The following is a 7,268-nucleotide window of genomic DNA, read 5'->3' on the forward strand; positions in this document are numbered from 1 at the left end:
TGCTTTTCGTTCTTCTCTAAACACGTTACTATCCTTATCTTAAAGCAAATTACTAGATGCTTGCAGACCTTTGTTTGATCCTTGTTCTTGCTCAACAAGCAGGAATATTTATCACCTTGTTTTCTTTGGCAGTCTACTGTTAGGTTCAGCATGCTCTTTAAAGAGGCTGTAAGCCAAGCACACCTATAAAAGCCTCAACAGTTCTTGTTGCAGACCAGTTGTCTGTTTCACATTCAGATTGTTAATTCTTTTCTGGTTATTTATTTGTTGTATTTACCTTTCATTGTTATGTCCTGGTCCCATTGGGAAACCTCCGCCGCTGCTTCCCAAAATGGTGTCCCCATCCTCAAGGAGGAGGATGACATAAGGGCTTATATGTAAACAGGGAGAACCAGGGACTCATGGGACGCACAGAGACTAATAAAAACCCAGAGACAACGAGCCGCTCTAAAAGGAGGAAATAAAAACAGCACTACCAAATGAGGAAGACCTAGAGGAGTCCCCTCACTTCCTTCCAAGAGCCGACATAAACATGAGGGAACTCGACCAGAATGACATCCTGGACTCTGAGGAAAGGAAAACGAGCATTCCTGTGGACTGCCATGAGGATGGAAGCTCTGACTCTGCCGGGTGGCAAAGTCAATTTCCTCCTCTCCATGTGGAAACTGGGGAGCAGTGGCAGTGTGCGTGACCCCTCGGGCCCCCACCCAAGCTGGTTCTTCAAATAAAGGCATTAAAAAGGACCTCTAGTCCTGCCCATTCATTTCACATAATACATCTCATTGGGTGATGTTAGATGTTTGTCCCAGTGTCTGGTCTCTCGGCCCCCTGCGCCTCCATAAGCTCTTTTTCCCCCATGCCCGAGGCACTCTCAATGAGGCCCTCCTGCCAGGTCTCTCGAGTCCTCCTTTCTAAGGCGGGGGTCTCGCCGGCTCTCAAGCCATCAGCCAGGGATTTACAGAGTGTCCACGGAGCTGCTCCTGCTGTTCTCCTGGTGCCTCACTGGATGCCCACATTCTTTCACCCTTTGTTGTAGTCCACAACTGCAGGATCAGCTCAGGGATGTTATTTTCTGGGAACCAGTATGTAATACAACGAGATACGCCTCTGCTCATGAAACCATTTATTCAGCATGGGAACAACTCAGATCCAGAACAGAGAGCCCTGAACAAAAGCAAGGCAGGGATTTTGAAGGACAGAACTCTTGAGGGTCTCCACCTTTGAAGGTGGAGTTCAGGGTTAGGGACCACTAGAAACACAGCAAGGGAGAAACCCCCAGGGACTCAAACCCAATCAGAACTCCTGGGCCATCCTTCACAAGGGGTTTGGGGTGGGACAACATCCAGGGCTCACATGCCCATCCTCAAACACAGGAAGTCAAAATTCACACACATGGCTTACAGCCATGCCTCTCACGTTAACAGTGCTTATCTGAAACTAACTCCTTGCCTCCCTGAGGCACCTCACAACACACCCAGTGTTGTCCAGTCCCAGGTGCAGAAGCTGGCACTATCCTTTGTTAAATTTCATGTGGTTGGTGATTACCTGTCTCTTTGTGTTCCACCCTGATGTGCTTGGGTCTGAGCAGCAGGCCTCAGCCAGAGTTGACTTAAAAGTTGAATTCTGGGCACTATGTGACTAAAACCATATGTATTATTTAGCTAAAAATAGATGAGTGAGATGCTTATGCAGGCTGTTTAACACCAAACCAGCTGCTTTAGAAACTTTCACATAACCTTGTGTAGTTATCTGTAAGAAATGTATCATTTTAAGAAACTTTCCCAACTGAAATGAATAGAGGCTTGTTTGTAGGCTATTCCAGGGAAAAACCCTCCCTGGGTTTTCCAAGGCCTGGGCTCTGGCCCCTGCTGGTCGTGAAGTGTGCCATCTGATCCAGGTGTTTCTGTGCTAAAAATATAATCAAGTCATTTTGACTTGCCAACTTGTGCCTATAAAAGCTGGATCCAATTTTGGGGCAAATTTAGAGAGCTCAGCTACAGGTGGACACAGCAGGTAGGATTTCCCCAATTGCTGGGAAGGGTTCTCCAGGTCCTTGCTGCAAACCAGGGCTCTCCAGCAAATGTGGACTCTGGCTGGTGGTGGAGTATTCAGGCAATTGGTGATGTATTTTCCTCAGTCACTATCCTTTGTCTCGAATAGCAATTATTAGGTGCATTACCTTGCTTATTTTTGCCTATTGCTAAAGCCAAGCATGTAGTTTTATTGAATGTATAATTTTACTTTTGTGTTACCTTAATATTCATAGTAAAACAAGACCATTATTTTCATTGGTGTTTGTGTTCTTTAAATTGCCCCTGCCAATTGGCAGAACACTCCCATGTCACCAAGTTTGCTCACACTGACTGTACTTTTTTTCTGCCTTATCTCCAGAGGAAAATCCCTGCTTGGCCAAGCTGGCCTTCAGCCTCACCTCTTGACTTCAGGTATGTGGGAACTGCCTGTTCCTGTGCCCTTAGAGCATGGTGCTTAAAAAATTACTGACCCCAGCACCTTCAAAAGCATTTCCCCTGAGAACCTTACTGACTTAACTCCTAGAGTGGCCTGAACTCTGCTCTCCTCATTGCCAGGGTGGAAGTTTTACTGACACTTTTCCTCCAGTTATTTAAAACTGGCCAAGGCAGCCACTGATCACCACCTCCCTTACGAGACCCTCTCTGGTAGCAACAAATCATGGAGGGCACCTTTCCTGGTTGGCTCCCTTAGTTACTTGTACCATGAAGTTGTTATCCAAGTGTTTTAGGAATTTTCTGGACTAGTTTGTACCAGCTATGTGGCATTCCCAGTTAACATCTGGCAAGTTGAAGTCAGACACTGACAAGGGTGGTTGATTAACAGATGTTCCTCAGTGTCATGGTCCTGGCTGTGTGGCCCATGGTAGTCACAAGCTTTGTTTGTTTGTCCCTTAATTTTACCCAAGGATTAGTTACCAGGCAAGGGAATGAAGAGGGCTGTAGCTGTGAAATCTGGCTGGCTTTTGATTTTTATCTTTGTAAACTTCCTTTGCAGGTAAGCCTGCCAGTGGGGGACAGCATCATGAGCAGCCTGAACACAGAAATTAGGCTCTTGCATTCCAGACCTGCAAACCATCCTGGCTGCTGAAGGGGTGAGGGATTTCACCAATTCTTCAAATGAAAATATCACCTCCTTAATGCTCCTTGAAGTGGATTCAGACCTTCCATGTTTACTACAGCTCAGCTTTCTAGAGTCAAAGTTAAAAGGCTGTTAATAACCCTGCAGAGAATACCAAAAAGCTGCTAGCTCTTTACATATAAGCACTATGTTAATAATAGGTCACAACATCCCAAATGTACTAAGATATAGCCTCAAGAAATATTTGTGGTTAGATTGCAATTAAACAACTCAGGGAATCGAAACTGATTTTCTCTTTGGTTTCCTGTTAGGAATTACCCTTCTTGTGTTGCTGTTTTGTGACTCATTAGGAGTTTTTGTTGATGTCTGAGGAGTGGTAGGAACTGAAACTGGGGACACAATGTAAAGCCATGAAGAAACTGTAAGTGTGCAAGCAGTGCTGGGATCTCAGACAAAGGAAGCTGAATGTGTCTTAAGGCCAAAGACGCTGAGTAAACAGAGATTACTCAGTTTGATGACTTTGATTACAATAATCAAAGTTTGCAATAAGCACATAACTCATCTCCCAAGCAGCAGTTCTTGAAAAACTGGTGTCAGATGAACACAATGCCAAACTCCTAAAACTTTCTAACTTCCTTGAGTGACCAGAAGTGCACTGGAGGACAGGAGCATCAGAGGCAGGGTACACTTGCTGTTCCCAGCATGCCTGCAGCCTGGGCTCATGCTGCCCTGGCTCCATCTGAGCCACAGGGCTGGGCAGAGCTGATGGAGCACAGGGCTCATATGGTGCCTCATCCTGAAGGGTTGTACACCTGAGTAATGGAGAACATTTGGTTTAAGGGAGCCCACTTTTCCCTGCATGTGTGCACCACAGCAGTGCTCCTGTGATCCAATGCTGCCTCTCAGCTGAGGCACAAGGAGCTTGGGCTGCAGCAGTTTTACTGCAAGCACCTTCTCTGTCTTCACTTACATGTCATCCCTCATGGTTCCCAGCCACAGAAAAACAGCTCTGCAAGGGTTTAGTCACACAAATTTCAGCTAGTTAATGTGCAAATATGGGGCTCAAGCAGTTGAGGTTGGAACAGTTGGAGCAGTTGGAACAAACTGGTGCCAAGTCACAGGTGGCTTTGCTGTAAACTTTTCAGTTCCTTGGTAGAAGTTTGTAGCACTGCTTCATGGAGTCCACCAATGGGGAGTCAGTCCAGTGGTGGATGCCCCAGCCCTGGGAGTGTTCGAGACCAGGCTGGATGGGGCTTTGAGCAACCTGGTCTGGAGGAGGGCTCTCCTGCCCACGGCAGAGGCAGCTGGAACGAGGTAAGGTTTTAAGTCCCTTCCAATCCCAGCCATGAACACCAGGAAAGTGATACAAGAAACAGGTAAAGTGAAAAAACAAAGAGCCCTTACACAGGAATAATTTCTCTTCAGCCTGAATTTGACCATGTGCCTTGAGTTTTGTTTGCCATTGCAGGGGGCCTTGTTGGCATAATTTTGGGTTTATCTGCCGTGTTGCTTGAGCAGAGATAACTGAGTTTCCTGTGTGTGCAGCAGGAGGCAGGGATGGGGAGGCACTCAGGTCACCTCTATTGCACACAAACAAGACCAAAAATAACTTTTTCCTCCTTTCCCCTTTTTCATGTGCTTTGTTTGATTATGAAGGAATTTGTTCTATTCAGAACAACACCTTAGTGCAGTATTTTTTCTTTTTCTTCCTGATACCCAAAAGTGAAACTAGTAATCCCTGTCTTCTTGCCATGCCATGTGTTCATCTCATGTTACAAAATCAGCAGTTTTTTGATTGCATCCAAGACAGATGTCCTGTTCTTTCAGGATAATCCTCCCTTGCTGTTTTTTAGGCCCCAAATGCAATGATCTCCCTCTTGATTTTTTTTGGATAAGCTCTCCAGATGTATTGGGCCTGTTGATAGGATATGTGTCCTTCAATTCCCTCCCCTCCCCAAAAAGCTTCTTTAGGTAGAGCTATATATAGGGCAGGTTTTGACACTGCTTAGAAGTAAATAATGGACTGGTGATCAATTATTCCTTAAAAGGCCAAGCACCAGTGACATTTGTGTGCCAATTGTGTAAGACAGAGGAAATGGAGAAGATGGGACATTATTTTGTATGGTTGTATTCCTTAATGGTTCTGGCCTGGTTTTGCCTCCTCAATGTTGCTTCCAAGAATAAGTTTCCTGTAAAAGGGTAGGACTCAGCCAGTTTCATTTCAGTGCTGATGGATCAGCACTGAGATACCCAGAGGGAATGGAGAGAGACTCTCCTCCAAATGAAAATCAGACAGCAAACATTACATGTACTTTGCTAACAAAAGCCAAGAAGTGAGAAAGCAGGATATCTGCTTACAAGAGGAAATTACTGTAGCATGACAGTGGAACATGTGAGCTTTTCCCCTCAGAAGCAGGAACTTCAAGAAAAAAATAAAGGACTATTTATTATTAAGATGATAGGTTTTTGCAGTTATTTTTTCTCTCCTCTACACATCTGAAAGGGAGGAGATGGGGAGGAGGATGCAGCAACTCCAGACATGCACTGTGTTGGCTTGTGGCTGGCTGCCAGGTCACTCAAGCCACGCTCTCACCTCCCCTCCTCAGCAGAGTGGGAGAAAATACCACAAAACAGCTTTGGGATAGAGACAGGGAGATCACTCACTAGCTGCCATCATGGGCAAAAGACAGGAACTGAGGAAGATAAATTGATTTCAAATTAAAAATAGAGTAGGATAATGAGAAACAAAACCAAAACTGAAACCACCTTCTCCCTACTCTGCCCTTTTGCCTAGGCTCAACTTCATGCTTGACTATCCTACCTCCACTCTCTGCAAGTGTTGCAGGGGGATGGGGAAGGAAGATGGGGTCAGTTTGTAATGCTCTGTCCCTGCTGTCCCTTCCACCTCACACTCTGGCCCTGCTCCAGCATGGGATCTCCCCACAGCTGAAGTTCCTGCTGGGAGTCTTCTCCTGCGTGGGTTCTCCATGGGCTGCAGGGTGGATCTACCTCATCATGGTCTGCACCCTGGGCTGCAGGGGAATTTCTGCTCTGGTGCCTGGAGCGCCTCCTGCCCTTCCTTCTTCTCTGGCCTTGATGCCTGCAGGGCTGTGGTGCTCACATCTTCTGGATCCTCCCTCCCAGCTACAGCTGTGCTACAGTGGATCTGTCTTGGAAGCCTCTTGAGCCAGCTCTGCCCAACATAGGAACAGCTTCTGGTGTCAGCGTACAGAGGCCACCCCTGCCCTTCTTGTTCCCCAAACCTGGCCATGTAAACTTAGCACACATATGCATACTGCTGAGGGATAACATGTAACCTTCCCTGTGGGAGCCCATGCAGCACTGCAGTGAGCACAGCATATGCTGGGCATCATAGAACTGCTGGGTCACACAGGGAGCTTGGAGGTGTCCAGGGGCCTGGATCTCTGGGATCCCTGTCAGTGCTGGTGGCGGCGGTGGAGCAACAAGCTTCTCCCAAGGAGGAGCGCCCAGCACACCCTCAGTCCATGAGGTTGCTGGGAGCAGTGAGTGGGATCCCCTAGATGTCCTGGTGAGAGTATCTCATCCTCTGGGCACCGTGTGCAGTGGCACGTGTGGCAGACACAGCTCTGAGAAGGCTGTCGAGGTGGATCGAGGCAGCAGGGATTTTGCCAGCCTTGGTCTGTGGGCTCTGCAATGGGGACCCAAAGTTTTAGGCCCCTTCTGGGACCTTCGTGGCACTCAGAGGCCTGGGGCAGCTGAGCTGTTTTCAGGGATATTGGGACACTACGTGTGAACGAGGCACGTAAAAAACAGCCCATGTACCTGTGCCTGGGGCTGTGGAGTTCATTACCATGGCTGGGAGCAATGGGGCACCTGGCAGCTGTGCTGAGGCTGTTTCAATGGCCCGTGATGTCCTGGGAATAAGATCTTGAACGAGTTTGGATTTAGGTGCCTTCAAGAGGTGTTGTTTGAAGGCAGCAGTGCTGTGGCATCACTTATTTTGGGAGCACCATGTGGCAGCTGGTGTTTGTGATGACGGCTGGGATTTGGGATGATGACCGGGTAGCGCCGGTGCAGCTCCCGGAGCCCTCAGCGGGGCTGGCCGCCATGCCGAGGCGCGGCTGAGGGGCCGCCAGGGCTGGTGACGTCACTGCGCGCCGGACCCCCGCGCCAGC

The sequence above is a fragment of the Pseudopodoces humilis genome, chromosome 19 (assembly GCF_049639895.1).
Source record: "Pseudopodoces humilis isolate 2021_Gansu_Grassland_sample_001 chromosome 19, ASM4963989v1, whole genome shotgun sequence".
NCBI classification, from domain to species: domain Eukaryota; kingdom Metazoa; phylum Chordata; class Aves; order Passeriformes; family Paridae; genus Pseudopodoces; species Pseudopodoces humilis.